This window comes from Coffea eugenioides, chromosome 4, assembly GCF_003713205.1.
Source record: "Coffea eugenioides isolate CCC68of chromosome 4, Ceug_1.0, whole genome shotgun sequence".
Taxonomy (NCBI): domain Eukaryota; kingdom Viridiplantae; phylum Streptophyta; class Magnoliopsida; order Gentianales; family Rubiaceae; genus Coffea; species Coffea eugenioides.
This window is the reverse complement of record NC_040038.1, coordinates 20,081,613-20,099,494: the sequence shown is the minus strand read 5'-3', so window position 1 is coordinate 20,099,494 and position 17,882 is coordinate 20,081,613.

Here is a 17,882-nt window from a genome sequence, read left to right as displayed (position 1 = left end):
CTGCATAAAAACTCTAATTTTCCTGACCTATTTTTCATGTGCTTCTGATCGTCCATTTTTTACCCTGAAAATGAGGGAACTGGGTGTCCATGTCTTCATAGTAAATGTAGGTATATATCTTAGCTTCGAAACGCCATAAAATTTACCTCAATCCGATATACCTAGCTACAGTTATGACCAAAACACCGAAGGATGACAAATCTGTCATTTCTAAGTTCTTCTTTAAACTGGTTTCCAGCTTTGGTCCATGGTGGTACGTTTATTATTTGGTTTGTTTAGTTGGTTTTGAGGTCTTGAATAGATGTATATGGTTGGTTATCACCTGTGGTTGGATTGGAGGTTTGTTGGCTTGTGAATCCAAGTTGTACTTGGATGGGAAAATGGATAAATGTAAAAGGCATGCTGCCCAAATTTTCGCTCGAGGGTTAGGCGAGTGAACTCGAGACTTGAGCGACGACTCGAGGTTGAAGCGAACTTCGATTGTTTATGGTATTCGAGTTTCTTTAGTAAGAGGTGCATAAGCTAAAATTTTGCCGAAACTCGTACCCTTTAAAAAGTGAAAGTAACGACCCTTGAAAATACGATTTTCTCGATTTTTCATACCAAGTGTGACTTCCAAAGTATAAGTCACTTCTTTATCGAAACTAAAAGAGTAATCATGAATTTTCTAGAGTTTGCCAAGCCATATGACTATTACTTAAACAAGTTTCATTTACTTGATTTTCTTGAAGCGAAACTCCTATGTTTCGAACCCTAGTGGATTTTAAACTCTTAAATGATATTTTATCATAGATTTGGACTCCAACCAAGGAGTTGTACCTGAGCGTGATTTTGACAAGCACTAAGTCTTTGGTGAGTGCTTCCAAGTACATGATTGAACATGATACTTGATTTAAATACTTGATATTTGATTGGTCTGGTCGGGCACGGGTGTACTGTATCACACTTGCCCTAATGTGATATATACTTGTTTATTTGTTGCAATTGATTTGATATAGTTGTTTATGATGTGCGCACTCCCTGGAATTCCAGAAACCCTGTAGCTAGTTACTCGAGTCGAGCTGGCAAGGGCTTGGTCGATTAGGTAACGAATCCTAGGTCTCTTGTTTTGTCGAGTGGAGTGTTATCTATTCGACTAATCGGTACACTCGAGTATTACCACCCGTGTTTATTGAGGATTTTGGACCTGGTAGGGGGTTTGAATGGTGGACGGAGATTGTAGTTAAGTGGTGCTCTACTGGACTGGTTACTTTACTTGAAAGTTAACGGAGTGTCGACTACTACTTGATCGATCAAGCTATGGTGAAGCTACGGGAATTTGGCTCTTGAGAGCCATCTATATCCTTATACTTTGAAATGATTATTACTTGTCATGTTACTGTTTCTTTTATGAACTTTTACACTCGCTCATTTTAAGCGTTCAAGTTTTACATATGGCAAACTTGCTACTTGAGTCTGCATGAAGTTTTGGAACCTCACTGAGCTTTAACTCACTTTATTCCGTTAAATTTGTTTTCCTTACAGGGGGTACGCGCGAGGGCGTGGGACTGGTACAGGCTAGCATAGTCTAGTTTTTTGAATTTTTACGATTGTACTCGCACTAGTACTCGGTTAGGGTTGAATGTATCTGGAATTCATATCTGTTGTTATATTTGGGATTGTATGAATGTTTGGAATAGAAAGGAATGTACATGTACGTTCCAAACTTGGGAACTGTTATTTCATTTACTCTTGAGGTTGTGTACTATTTTATTTGAAATGAGTGAGTGAGTCCTGACGAGAGCTGGACCGGCGGTCCGCTAAACCCTGGGGTATGTCCTAGGGGAAGGTGGGGTCGTGACATTTTCTCCAAAAAATTTCAGCACAAAACTTCCTCCCCAACCAATGTATTTTGCCCAAAAAACAAAATCTTCCCCTGACAAGTCCTAGGGAGATCGGAATCAGGCGAGAAAGGTGATTGAACCACCAACCCTGGCGCTCACGTTTTTTGACAATTTTTTCTGCACTTTTTTCCTCTTTTTCTCTCTCTGTTTTTCTCTTTTTCTCTCTTTTCTCTTGTTCCACCTCCTCTCACTCTTTTTTTCCTTAATGCACCATTTTGTTCCATTTATATGAGATAAGGGTTGCTAAACCCTCATCTCAATGGCTCCTATGAAACCCATTTTTTTGTGGCACTTTAAGAGCATTAGATGGCTTGATTCTAGATCTTTCTTGATGTTTCTTGTTGTGATTACGTGTCTCTGTACTGAGAAAACACAAAAAAGAGTGGAATTGCGAGGAGAAATGGAGCTGCAACCATGCTAGTACTGAAACTGGTTTTTTGTACCAGTTTTCATGAAGAAGACGCGCGCAAATTTTTTTTTTTTTTACAAAAACTGCATTTTTTATTTCTGTTATTCCCTTCTTTTCTTTTCCTGCTTTTTCCTACAAAAAAAAAGCAAATAATAAAATAAGGATAGAGAGAGAGAGAGAAATGATTTTCTTGAAAAAGGAAAGAAATAGCAATAAAATAAAATAAAATGGAATAAGATAATGAAATTTTTGGTGTCTACAATATGTACACTAATTCAAATTTATATTTTCTTATGCCTTTTGTTATTTTATAGTTGTGAAAAAGCGCTTCTTGAATTTGGGGAATGACACGGTGGTATCCATTAATTCATGGACCGCCTACTTTAGGTTTTCAATCTTATTTCAAGTCATTATCATTTGGTATTATTCGTTAAGCGCTCATATTCTGTTAACATTCTAGATCTTTTTGTTGTTTGGAATAATTTTAGAACCCCTCTTGAGGTTTTTTATATTATCATTAGCACATTAGAAGTTTTCAACACATAACTTGCCTCTTTTATTTTTAAGGTTTTGTAACATTTTAAGCCTAATTCAAGATATATTGATGGGACAAAATATAATAATCAAAACCATAAGTAGCATGCTTTATTGAAGTACAAACAAATATTAAACGTCATTTAAGACCTTTTCAAGCACCAAAAGAATTTTTTTTTGTTTTTAGGATTTATGTATTTATTGCTCTAAGGTCACATAATAAGGAATATAGCCGATATTATTTTATTTTTACTTTTGTTTTTGGTAGATAGGTCTGGTATGATTTTAAAATTTTAACATTGGGCCAACCTTTATTTTTTATGTGCTTATCATTGCCCTTAAGTAAAAGAACTATTTCCTTTTATGTAAAATGTTTTGAATGAATTTAAATAACATTGATGAGTTGAAAATTCAAAGCACATCAGTCAAATTTTCAAATGTTTATGGATTTTAAATTAATTTGTCATGACAATTAAGGGATCACAACAAAAAGGCAACTTTGGAATGAAACTATCTTTGCCCTCTCAAAACTAGTCTTTCAGTAATATATTTTGAACTGGGTTGATAATGTTATAAAACTTTAAAAATAAGTGTGACAAGTGATTTTTTTTTAAACTTCAGGAATGTTGAGAAATTATTCCTTGTTTTTTTTTATTGAAGATGGATCTTTTGTAGCAAGACGTTTCAGTTGTGAAGAACTGATAAACTAGCTAAAACAAAAACTCGAATAGAGATAGAAAATCAACTAAAAAAAGCCATATCATTGCCAAACTTTTCCAACTTCATATTTAATTCAGTAAGTTGTTTGAAAATATCATTCCAACTATTAAATAGAGAGAGAGAGAGAGAGAGAGAGAGAGAGAGAGAGAGAGAGAGAGAGTTATTTTTCGGAGTCAATGGTATTAACACAAAATTTTCTGCTTCAAAAAATTTTGTTCTCAATAATGTATGCAATGTCAGTGCATAATGCAATCTATGTTGTCTACTCATGATACTAAAATGTAATTTTGTGCTGATATCAATCCATTTGGGTATTTGAAAAACATTTTCTTTGTACTGTAAAATACCTTGTCCAACACTTACCCCAAAAAAAATTTATGTTCTTCAATCACTTTTTAAATTTTTTTAACTACTTGTTTATCTCATACACATCATCGTATCACAAAAAGTTCTACCCTAAAGTATTATTCGAAATATTTTCCAATTAATCTTCCTATATACGCCTCTATTTACATCCAATGTTTGAACACAAGACACTTCAAATTGCTAACTTTGATCTATTCCTAACTGTCCATTGACAATATTTTACAAGGACTAAAATGACTCTAATTTTTCAGCTAGCACAAAATTCTGCATTTGTACTCAATTCTCAGAGGGTACCTGGTTGTAGGTCCTTGTTTCTACTATAGACTTCAACTCCACCTCCCTTCACCTGCAACTCCTTTGCCTGCTCCTCCTTATATTCAAGTTCTAAAATGGCAAGAATACTTGTTTTCTTTACCATTTCCCTTCATTTAGCAGTTTCTAACAATCATTAATTCTTAAACCATCCGCAGCTCTAATTCTGTACCTTAACATCAGCTAAATAGCAATTGTTCTTTCAACATTGCCAGGTAAGAGACTTTGTGCAACATTCATTAATTCAAATGAATGTTTTAACTATCAACAAAACGTGCAACATGACATACAAGAAAGACATCTTATTCCATATCCAAATTGAGTTCCTGCAGGAGGGTCCTTTACTTTTGTCTGCTCCAATGGCTGTGATGGTGTCTTTGGTGTTGGCAAATTCTGGGACTCAATTTGCTGATGTTCTATACCCAGTCTAGATGAACCATCTGTACTGATTGAATGACCTTTTTCTGCATCTGTCAATCTATATTTTTGCAACATCATTTGGTTAGTTTCCCAATCAAACACTAATCGTATTATAATCTTCATTTTTTGACATGCATCATTTCTGTCAATAGATACAGTGGTTGTATAAAGAAGCTGACCTCCTATTAAGAAAGGCTACTTCAGGTGTATTTGGGAAGTGAAATACATATTAGTTTATAAACTATTTCTTTGCCGCTTTCATGCGTAAAGGATGGTCATCAAATATACTCGAGAGTTTGAGGCGCCAAATGAAACAATTATCGCATGAAAATGCTTTAGTATATGTCCTTTGTCTACTGTGCTCTAATTCTGTATAAAATTCTCAATTTCGCTACGTTTTTCACAGCAAATAACTGTCTATCGTATATTTAATACGAAATACTAGAAAGGCATAACTAACTCCTTAAATAGTTATATAGTTTGATATTTTAAATGCTTTAGTATATGTTTCCGTAGTAGTTTTCATTTTAAAGTATGTGACATCATATCACTTCGGATAAAATTGTGTATTGTATGCAATGATGCAGCAAATTAGTCTAAACTATAAAGCATCTACACTCAGTGTTGTTTACCCCCAGAGGAGGCAAGTCGTTTAGCATATTAATCCAGACATGAATGCATAAAAATTTGTCTTTCTAACTCATTTATGGACAAATGATTTTGAAACTGGTTGAAAAGTAAGAGAACTGAACTTACATTGGAAATGCAAAAGACTTGGCGCTTGCGGCACTTCCTGCTGAAGAATGAGAAATTTGCCCCTTGGATCTTGACTTTCGATGATGTTGATCTCCGCTTTCCTTTATAACCTCCTCCATAGTCTCCACAGCTAACTTATGACTTCTGCTCTCTGTTGCTATCCTACCAGGAGGTTGGTTTGTTGGAGTTTGATAGGGATTGGATGGTTCTCCAGGCAATATTCCAGTTGAAGATTTGAACGTCTGACCAGAAGTGGATGATTCTCCTGGAATTATTCCCAACTCCTCTGATCTCAACAAGAATTGATCTCTTGTGAAACTCATGTTGCCCATGTGAATACTAAACAATGACTCATTCGAAGCTACACTCCACTCCACTGGGTTGGTCGACTTGGTTCTGGCAAAAACATGTGACGGTATTCTGTACGGAGAGTTCATAGGACGCTCCATTACTTGGGTAGGAGGTGATTCTGTTGTTGGCATATTACCCAGGTTTGATTCAGGACTATGATTTTGAACTTCAGTAGGTGATATTGAAACAGGCGTTTCATTTGCAGGAAGAGTTTTCCTACAAGCAGGCTCTTTATGTTTTCCATCTTCTATTTTAGCTCCATTATTTTGTCCAAAAAAGGAAGCAGTGCTTTGGAAAGACTTGTCAAATTCCTTATCATCCTTCGCAGAAGAATCATCCTGGGGAGAGTCTGGTGAAGAAGAACTGGAGGTGGAGGAGGAGGAGGACCTTACGCTTTTGCTCGAGACTTGAACATCAACCTGATCAAAAGCAGGGGAAGATTGTGTCACCAAATCTCCAGTGTTTGTTTTCCTATGCTTCTCACCTCCTTCAAAGGGACCTTTTGGAGAAGAGTCAGGTGAAGAAAAACTGGAGGAGGACCTTGACATTTTGCTCGAGGCTCGAACCTCAAGCCTATCTACAGCAGGGGGAAGTTGCATCATCAAATTTATACCATTTGTGTTCCTATGGTTCTTACTATCTTTTTTTAAAGGACTATTTAATGGAGATTCCGGTGAAGAAGAATTAGAGGAGGAAGATCTTGACATTTTGCTTGAGGCTTGAAGATCAAGCCCATCAAAAGCTGGGAAAGACTGCATCATAAAATTTACACCATCCAAGTTGTCGTGCTTCACATCTTCCTTAAAGGGAACATTGAATGAAGCGTCTAGTGAAGAAGAACTAGAGAAGGAGGATCTTGACATTTTGCTTGAGGCTTGAGCATCAAGTTCTTCAACAGCAGGGCAAGACCGTGTAATCAAATTTACACCATATGTGTGCTTATGCTCCTCAGTGTCGCCCCAAAAGTGACCATCCAATGGAGAGTCTGCTGAAGAAGAACCGGAGGAAGAGGACCGTGATGTTTTCCTACATACTTGAATTTCCGTTCCACCAATTGCTGGGGTAGATTGCATTTTTGTATTTCCATAATCTCTCTTGCCATGCTTCTCATCATCTTTGAATGAACCATCCAAGGGAGAGTCAGGTGAAGAAGAATTACAAGAGGGTGACTTTGACTTTTTACTCGAGACTTGAGCATCAACACCACCAATAGCATGGGAAGATTGCATCATGAAACTTTCACCTTCTTTCTTCCTATCTTCTTCATCATCGTCACAAAATGGAATATTCATTATAGAGTCGGATGAAGAAGAACTTGAAGAGGACGACCTGGACATTTTGCTCAAGCCTTGATCATGAAATCCATTAGCAACATGAGATGATTGCACAATCCAATTTCCACAATTTGTGTTCCAATGCTCATGTTCCATGGTTGTAGGAGAACGATCGGTTTCAAGCATTTCTACAAAGGTGAAACTCAAGTGACAAAGAGTTAAAATGAATTTGATCAATGACATAACACATTGTTCAAGTACGTTTTTACAGCATGAGTTAACGAGCATGAATGATGAAACAAACTTCAATTTTTTTCCCAATTAAGTGGGGGATCTTTGTGTTAGGAAATTGGCTTAATTTCTTTTAGTCAATATCCTTATTTGGTGTGGAAAGTAACTAGTTTCCTACTTAGATTTTAGTTACTTGAAGTAGTAGTCAAGTAAAGTCCTATTTGGTTTAGAATTAGATGTTATTTCCTACTCTATATGAGTTTAGGAATTAGTATTGGTTTCCAATTGTTATTTGATTTTTTGGCCAAGTAATGTTCTCTATAAATAGGTAGATTGGCATACTACAAAGACACAAGAAAGGAGTGAGAGAGTTCTTAGTGGGTGAGAGGGTTATACAAGAGTTGGGGCTTGGGAATCAAGTTGTAATCTTGTGGTGTTTTTCTCTCATAGTAAGAACAAGTTTTTCTCTCTGTGGACGTAGGCTTGCTGATTAAGCCGTACCACATTAATTCTTGTACGTTACTCATTGTTCATGCGAGATATTATTTTCTATTAAATTGTTGGTCTTTTCCTTTTCAAATAATTGGTCTGATACCCTAACACTTTATATGAATGTGCATTGGATTGAACTAATAACACTTTATTCTTCTTCTCAGTCCACATAGATTGATCTAAATCACTTAATCATGAGCGATGTTTGGTTGACTATGTTAGCATAGTGGATATAATAATGGTGCGTAGTAACTTTAACTACAAACAACAATATAAATTAGGATTAGAACACATCTATGATCTATAATCATCAATTTCAGTTAGCATAGTATCATCATCATTTTCCGTTGCCCTGGGTTTATAATATTAAAACAACTTCAGATATACTATAACTACAGAATTGAGCTTTTGGTAGGGTTATGGTGGTACAGTGTTTAAGCCATAGGCTGTAAAGTGTAATGATAGATTATTCAGATAATAGGTAGCTAATAGAAATTAACAAAGCACAAATCGTTACAAAAATGCAATTTCAGGTAGAAGAACAATAACCATAGTTGCTAGCCAATGGGATAATATGTGATGACAAACCAATTATTATTGATCCTAACATCAAAGGAATGAAAACAATGAGATTAAATTCCAGATTTCTGATAAACACATGCAGAAGATAATCTATCATTCCAAGAAACCAATCATCAAAAAGAGGTGGATAACAAATCATTTCATAAACATGTCCTACTTACCATATGTGAGGGCATTACTAACTGGGTTCTGTTATGGCGAATCTGTTTGTGCTTTGTGGTGTATCCAGGCAGTACGTACATAATAGTACCATAAAGAAGTGGGCTGCATAGAGATCAACAAACCCCTCCTTCAATTCGCCTGCATACACCAGAAGCCTGACAAGCTGATCAATCAAGAATGCAAGAATATGCAAACCAAGAATTCTCCATAGAGAGCAAAGTAATGATGATAACCACCAGAGGGAAACCGAGGGAATTGCCTCGAAGGAGGTTGCTAGAATTGATGGTGCAACGCTGCTTTAGGGCCTTTCCCATATTCTCTCTCAACAAATATATTTTTTAAATTGTTTTTGCCCAGCTAATAAAATTGCCTTATTACTTTTGGTTAGACTTTAACACAATTTCCAGCATTTTTTATCACCCACCTAAAAAGATTCAAGAAGATATTTCAATCTCGAAAAATGTTTGCATTTTTCCCAACAAATCTATTAATCTACTCATATTAATATTAATATTAATCATGTTTCTTTTTTTTTTGTAACACTTAATATACCCTCAATAAAATCATGACACATGCCAAAAACACCCTTGATTTCTTCTGTTACTTATAAATTTTTAAGTTACCGTTTAAGAGTAAAGCTCCTCTGCCTATTCTTTAATTCTACAACTCTTCTTATTGTGAATCACTTCCTTTAATTAGAGTCCTAAATTTTTCGTAATGAGTCCCTAATATTGAATGACTCCCTACGTCCAAATTTTATTCCAAGAGAATCAATCTATGAGTTTAAGCAAAGTTCTATCTAATAAAAAACATCATCATCATCAACAAAGAACTGCTAGCTATTGTGGCTCTAAAACACAAAATATCACGTCGGAGACTGTATCAATGAGAATACAAATGATGTAGGGGAGAACATTCACGAGATTAAGGAAGTAAAAGAAGAAAAGGATGAAGAAGAACGATATCACTCCTCCATCTTGCTTATCCTATCCAGTAGTTCCAGACACGATATTTATACGAATTTTAGGAATTTTGTTACGAAGAAAAAGTCGAGAAAGCGCACCAAAGAAACCCAATACGTAAGTCAGAAACAAAATGTTGATCAAAAAGTTTAAACTGTTGGGATATAATTCTGTATTCATGAACCTAACAATCTTCCCCCCTCCCCCTACCACAGTTCAGGTGTGACAGCCCCACCTTTCCCTAGGGCGTACCCTAAGGGTTAGCGAACTGCCTGTCCAACTCTCGCTAGGACTACTAATCCGAAAACACGATTACCAAACCACACGGTGCCGTAGAACTTCAGTTAAACACTCCATCGGAAAATGAAAGGAACCGCGGCCACATCAGAATCCGGTCAAAACTTGGCCGGATTTCCGGCCGGATTCAAGGCAGTGACTAAACCCAATTTTTTTTCAACCTCTCCTGCCAATCCAGCCAAGTATCCCGCCAAGATCTGGCCGGATATACGGCCGGATTGTCTGCAGTTGATTCCCGCCAGAACTCTTTTCTTCCTTGTTCAAGTTCCGCACTTGCCCGATTTGACCAATGAATATGAAATAAGTTCACATAAGCATCGAAACTTGCTTTATCAACTAATATATGAAATCAAACGTTTGCATAAATATATACATTGGAATCATTACAAGCCAAAACGTTATATTGAATCAAAATACATTTAGGATTTACTATTACAGAGGAGCTTAACAAAAGAATATCTATAACTAGCTCAACTCTTTCTTCAAAAATCATGGTTCCAACATTTTGTCCCCTGTAAGGAAAACAAAGGTAACGGGGATGAGGTTTCACCCAATGAGGTACCAACAGGTCAAGCAGTCAAATATCACGAAAGTACACTTGTAATCATTCAAATAAAGAGGAAGGAACACCACAGTTAAACAGGAAGTAAAAGGATACAGATGGCTCTCAAGTGCCAATTTCCCCTTTTTGCATTACTTGATCCAAACCCGTTGACCCTCCGTCAACGTTTAAAGAAATGACCATGACCGTAGACTTCACTTTACACTAATTTCTGTCCACAATATATACCCCTTACCGGGCCCGAACACCTCATAGAAACAGAGGTGGTAATACTCGAGTATACCGATTAGTCGAGGAGATAACACTCCACTCAACACAACAGAAGACCCAGGGTTCGTTACCTAATCGACCAGGCCCTTGCTGACTCGACTCGAGTAACTAGCCATAGGGTTTGAACTCAGAAGTCACAACAAGGTCGTTGGATACAAGACTCCAAACGACATCATATCATATACAAATAATAGATTCAGATGTATACAGTAACCAGACAAACAGGCAAGAGAAACGAGTGTGATAAAGTACACCCTCGTTTCATCCAGAATAACAGAAGTCACAGTCATTCAAGTCACAGATTGCAAGTACAAATAAACCAGTTAAGCAACAAGTCATGTGAGTGGTACACACTCACCGGATCAAGAAAAACAATTTCAAAAGTTTCCTCCCGAAGTACGCCCTTGATCACCGGTACGTCCTAGAACAATCAAGGAAAAGCAATTATGGTTTCCACATCCACAACCTAGTGAATGGAGTTCACAAGTGAGACTCGATTACGAGTCATGTGCCTATCCAAAAACTACCAATGCAAAGCAAAATGTGGCTTTGGAGTGAAAAGGTAACAGTTGGTCCTAAAGACATGTACAACCCCAAAGCATTTCATTTCTACGGAAAAATCAACCCAACTCGGAGGAACCAAATGGACTCAAAATTTGGACAGCACCTCCCCTTAAATTCCTTTACTTTTCCAACCTACAATCAATACCAAAGTTCAACCAAAACAACCTCAATTTCACATAGAAATCACAAGCTATTAAACACACTTAATTAGGGTCACAACACCCTTCAATTCTAGCCAATTGATAGCTCCAAAACCCAACCACAATCAAGTCAAATTTGGAAACCCTAATCTGAAATCTAGGCACCCAAGCTGGAAATTTCTTTAGGTAAAGTAAACTAGCACATAAAACCTCAATAATTCATATAGCAAAGCTATCAAAACATGGACAACCCTCAAGCATCACATGTGAGCAGAATTTTCACCATAAAACTGAAAATTACCATAACACTACTTCAAACCATGAAATTTTCTCGTAAAGTCACCAAAACTACAATCTTAAGCCACTAATTTATACATATATGAAGGAAAAAGGAAGTTTCTTGCCAAAGTACCTTGTAACCTCAAGAAAGATGGTAGCTTAGCATTTTCCTTCCAAAATCACTCCACCAACACCTTTAATCCTCCTTAGTAAGCAACTTTTATGGAGTGGTTTGCAATTTTGATAGTTGGAACTCAAGATTGTAGCAAGAAATTGGAATACAAGATGAAGTTCTCTCCCTTTCTCTCCCTCATGAAGTTCGGCCAAGCAAGAAGGAAAAATGAGGAAATTTTGGTTAAAATTTGATTTTTAGTAAAGTTAAATAAACTTGGTCAAAGTCCAACTTGTAATAGTTTCATGACACATGGCCTCTTAGGGTTTAATCTCATCTTCTTAACATCAAATGGTTAAACTATAGAGCTAACCTCTAATAATCTCCTAACAACTTGTAAAAATAACATCCCTTTATGCAAAACTTCACCTAGGCGTCAAAATTTATTGCACTTAACGCACTAGCGGGTCCCACGTCCAATATACACTACTAATTTCACATAAACTAACTTATACTAGAAAAAATGATTTAAAACTTGATTCCCTTATAAAAATGTCTAGAAAATTAATATACTAAAGGAAAGTATAGAAAATATGTGCAAGGAAATAAAATAATGACTAGAAAATAAGAAAATTTTCGGGTCCTCACATCAGGTTTGTACCGAAACCGACCCGGCGGTTTGTTGAATCAAAACTGAAATCAGATTTTGGAAATCGCAACCGGAATCGAAACCATAACCACAACTAAAGATTCAGGTTCAGATTCATCAAAATTTTGAACTAGAATTAGAACCAACAGTTAGGATCTGCTCAAACCGTTTAAAAAAATATTTGCTACCTACACCTATTTAGACAGTTTAGAGTTCAATATTAATAGTTAGCACCTAATACCAGTAGTTCCAATACTAATCCAACAACCCATTGTCCCGTTCTATTAATAAGTCTATACCTCATGATTAATTTAAGTCCAAGAATAATCTAATCTAATAAACAATGAGATGTTTTTTTCATCAAATTTGCATCATTTTTTCTTTTTCCTTGTGCATGATAATGCAATAAAGTTTTTTTTCTTTACTTTCATTGTCATATTTTTTTAGAATCAATTTTAAAATAACAACCGAAACCGAAACCGTCGGTTTTAAATTGAAACCAGAATAAAATTGTAATTGAAACCGAAATTGGAACTGGAGGTTCAAGAACTATAACCATAACTGTCCTTATAAGAGCCGATTTAGGTTCCACTTTTCAGAAAAATAAAAATTGTAGGTTTTTAAACCGAAACAAGCAATTCCGTAATTGTTTCCATATTTATCTCCCCCTTCTTCATAAGTAGCCCCACGCTTTGAAGCTAAGCTTACAAGTATTTTGACTCCTTGATCTAACACTAATCAGACCCCCTGCCAAACTCTTGGCATATCTGGTTTAAAATCAGCCAAATTTAATGGCAGAATTTCACCAATCCAAATCCGAGAAAGAATCCACTTACCAATAAATAACCTAGAAGCTCTAATACCGCTTATTGGGGAGAAAAAAATTGAGAGAGCCCTCCAAATTGGCCTATATGTAATTTAGGAATCAAATGTTAATCTAAAAGTTTAACCTGTTAGGTTTCAATCCCATACTTATTTTTTATTAAATGCTCTTTTTGCAACTCTCAAATCAATGTGGAACACAATTCTCTACTCATAAACTTGACAAATTTAACATAGTATTATATTTTATCTACATTGCAACTTCTAAACTTTAATTTAGTGACTTTTCAACTAATTAACAAGTAGTAATAAAAAATTCCTGAGTTAAAAGATTGCTTATTAGGACATAACACCAACGATGTTTTGATAGTGTGGGTGTCATGTCACTTGTAGATTGATAGCGCGGACATGAATGTGTTAAAACAGCTTGGTGTATATCTTTGCCAGTAAAATAGTTTCCTTTTGGGTTAAAGAATAGTTTAATGCTCTTGCTACTATCAATATGAATAGTTAATTAACATTTAGTAGCCTATTAAAATATGGAAAATCATGCAGCTATATTCACAAGGCTACCGAAGTATGATAGGAAATGTAATTTTGTAAAATATTAGTTTTAAGAAATACAAAACAAAGCAAACTCTTTGCTTTTCAGATAGTATATATTTAAGATTTATTGGCCAAACAAAGAGAAAATACGACAATAAAGCATTAAAAAATATAAAAATCAATAGTGCAAGGGGATGTTGAGATTGAAGATTCCTAGTTACATTTAAAGTCAAATGTTATAATAATAATAATAATAATAATAATAATAATAATAATAAAATGCTGTAGCAATCTTTAAGACCGTGAGTATGAGTTAATGAAAAGCTAAAAATGTTAAATGATCTGCTGGTCTCAAGAACAAAAAAAACATAGCCCCAACGGATTAACTTTTCTAATAGCAAAGATTCTGTCTCATTAGGGGAAGCTCTATAAAGGTGGTTATAAGTTAAGACACAATGTCTTACCTGATAATTGAGGTCAATCTCTCGCTGGTTATATCTTAGGACACAAACTTGGACATTGGTACATGGAACTGGCATTGCTACAAATTCGATTAGATTTATCAATTATATTATCATAGTTCATGCGTGTTACTAAAAATCGAGAATTAGATAACAAAAACTTTATTCAAAAGATTTAAAGAGATGATACAATACTTCATTTTAGTCAAAGTGAATAAATTTCTACTATCTAAGAATGATATTCTTGGTTGAAGACAGTGACAAGATGGGCCTAACTTGCAATTTGGTCTCTCTCCCTCTCTATCTCTCTCATAAATATTCAAGCGATAATCTTATAATTGAGTTTGGTTTTCTTTATCAATCTCTTGGGCAATTAATCATTATAATTTGCCATTTTGAGTTCAGTTAGTTAGGTCTTTCAATCGATGCAGTATGTGTGAGGACCCAAAATTATTTCATCTTTTCTTTTATTTCTTTGAATACATTTTCTTTACTTTACTTTATTGCCTTAATTTCCTAGATATTTTTATAAGAGAATCAAGATTTTAATCATTTTCTACCATAAGTTAGTGCATGTTAAGTTCGTAAAGCATTATAGAAGTGAGACCTGCTAGTGAGTTGCGTAATAAATTTGGTGGACAAAAACGGGTATTTATCTAAGAGAGTTTATGTGACTAGGAGTGTTAAGAGTGGATTAGAGAAAAATAATATAGATTAGTGAGATAGGCAAAAGAAAGACAATAAGATAAGTTTCAAACTTAAGGGCGACACTTGTCACTCACCTATGGAATCTTTGACCAAGATTACTCTTGGCTTTATCTTGGAAAAATTGACTAAAAATTCTTCCATTCTTCTTCTTCTTTGGCCGGCCATCTTGAGAGGAAAAGAGAGAAAAAACTCCATCTTGCTTGAATCTTTGAAGTTTCACCATAAACTTGCAATCCAAACCATAAAAAGTGACCTTTTGGGATGATTAGGGACTTTGGTGGAAAGATTTGGAAGAAAGAAGCACTTGGTTTCCATTTCTTCTTAGGGTATCAAGGTAACTATGTCAAGAAACCCTCTTTTCTTTTATTACTTTCACATGAGTGGATTTCAGGCTTGATCTTGGGAGTTTACATGGAAAATTTCATGGTTAAGTGGTGAATAAAAAATTTCAGCTTTGACGATGAAATTTCATCTTTGATATGATGCTTTGAGCTTGGCCATGATATAGTAGCTTTGTCATGTGAATTTTCTAACTTTTATATGTTATTTTGGCTTGTTTATAGAAAATTTCAACTTGTGGTTATGAATTTCAGCCTAAGGTTTAATTTTTCTAGTTTGAGTAGGTGATAGTTATATGTTATATATATGTTTGATTTAGTGAGTTGTTGGCCTGGTATGTATATGCTTGTTTTTTTTTTTTTGTGGTGAGAATGAAGCCTTGAAAATGGCTGGAAATTAGGAAAAATAAGGGGAAGTGCTGCTGAAAATTTTTTCCGCAAGAGACTTTGAGCAGTCTTGGAAAATCTATTATATTTTGGTGTAGAAAAATAGGAATTGAGTTCTACTTGTTGCGTTTGAAACTAGATTCATAGTGCTTTCTACATGAAAATTTCAGAAATTTTCTCAATTCTTATGAATATCTGTTATTTTCCAAAGTTGACTGAATTTTCACACATGTTCTGTTTGTCTACCGGATGAAGCAGCAACTTGAGACTAGAATTTGACTGATTTGTGGACAGAATCTTACAAATGTTCATCTGGGAAATTGTAATCCTTTGAGTCTATTTTCCAATGGTATAAAGTTTATAAATTTTGGACTTAAGAAACTTGAGATATGCTTTTTCAAATAGCAACGCGTAAAACTAGAGAAAATTCTATTCTTCAAAAGTTGTTCATGCTTTCATATCCAACTTCAAGTTGGAGTTGTAGAACCATTTTGAGCTTGGTTTTATAAATAGAGTTGAGATAACTTGGTTGGTTCGGAAGTGTTTTCCTTTGAATATGGTAGCTTGGAGTAGTGGATCTCATGACACTTTACATACTTGATCTTAGGACTTGAAGGTAAGGCCGCAAGTGCTCACGAGGCAAGCACTTAACCTTGTTGCCGTGGTGATTGTTCCAACTGCATGCTTCATGCTCATTGTTGCTAGAAATTGCTAGGCACATGATTTGTCGTTTCATAGGCAAATGTGTACTTTATCGCACCTTGACCTATACCTGGAATTGAAATACTCGAAATGCTTGAAAACATGATATGCTCAGCTTACTTGTGACTTGATCTTGTCCAGACGAGTGTGCCTTTATGTGACGCCCCCACTTCTCCCTAAGGCGAACCAAAGGGTATCGACGGGACGCCTGCCTAGCTCTCGCCAGGACTCAGTACAATTCCAGTTCAAATTTAAAGGATAACGACTAATAACCAAAGTAGAAATAAAGACAAGAAGTGATCATTTCCATACATGAATACTCAATCTTACATCACAAGTTTCAAAGTACAATCACTTTCCCAAAATGTACAACTTCCAAAAGATGTCTAGTCCAATACATTTAAAACCCTAATCAAGTCGGATTCTCCATAACTCTTTCCGTCTCGGCTCCTGCTAAGGAAAACAAATCTAATGGGATGAGCTAACGCTCAGTGAGGCCAAGAAAACATGCAAAATACATAGTTCAGGTAGTGATAGAATTTAAGCGAGAATTAAAGTTGTAACATTCAAGCAATTCACAATTTTCAATTAAACACATTCAATGAGGATACAGGAGCTCTCAGGAACTAGGTTCCACTTACTTCGCCAAGACTCGATTGAATACCTCCCCGCTATGACACTCTGTCAACCGGGTCGGCATTTAAGTTCGTAGAACTCCACTTACTTCACAGTTCCATCCACCATTACACAGCACCGGGCCCGAACTTCTATAAAAGGCACTACTACGTGAGTAGGCCAAGCAAGATCTCTCAATAGATCAAGCTTACAGTCATCTCATGGTTCACCAAGCTTCTGAACCAAGCCCTTGCTGACTTGAGTCACAAGGTCGGTCAATTGAGATTTGGGCGTCCCCACAGTTCAATTATAAGTCGAGGAGATTTACTCCAATGACATGCAGACAGTTCAGTTATAAGTCGAGGAGATTCACTCCAACGACATTCAGTCAAACAAATACAGTTCAGTTGTACAATCAGTTAAAAGAGAATGAGTGCGATAACATACACACTCGACTCAACAGTTGTAAACCATTCAGTCCATAAGAAGCAAATCACATTATTGCAACAAATCATGCACTTGACACTCACGAATCAAAATAAGGGAGTAAGTGCTCAAACAATCTTTTAGGCGTCCACTTCGAGATCCTCTTGAAGGTCCCCTTGAGCGTCTGAGCAAATAATAATTGACTATCACACATTATTACTTACAAATCCCTTGTTAACAAGGAAGATTGTACACTTGTACAATACCAAGAAAATGTCATGAAAGTGAGCCTTAATTACTCGAAAATCGAGTCTCAAAAGTGGGGTTTAATAACACAAGAAAAACTGATTTCCTCCATGAAATCAAGTTTAAAACGGTCAATCAATATCAAAGGATAGGGAAGAGTTTCCAAAAACTCATTTCTCAACAAGTCGGAAAAATTTAGTTTTAAGTGACAATTTTGAAATTTTAGATCTTTCACTCAGTGGGTCCAAAATTGGAAAACTTTGTACCCTTAGAATCTTGGTTTGGAGTACTAAAAGTTCCTAGA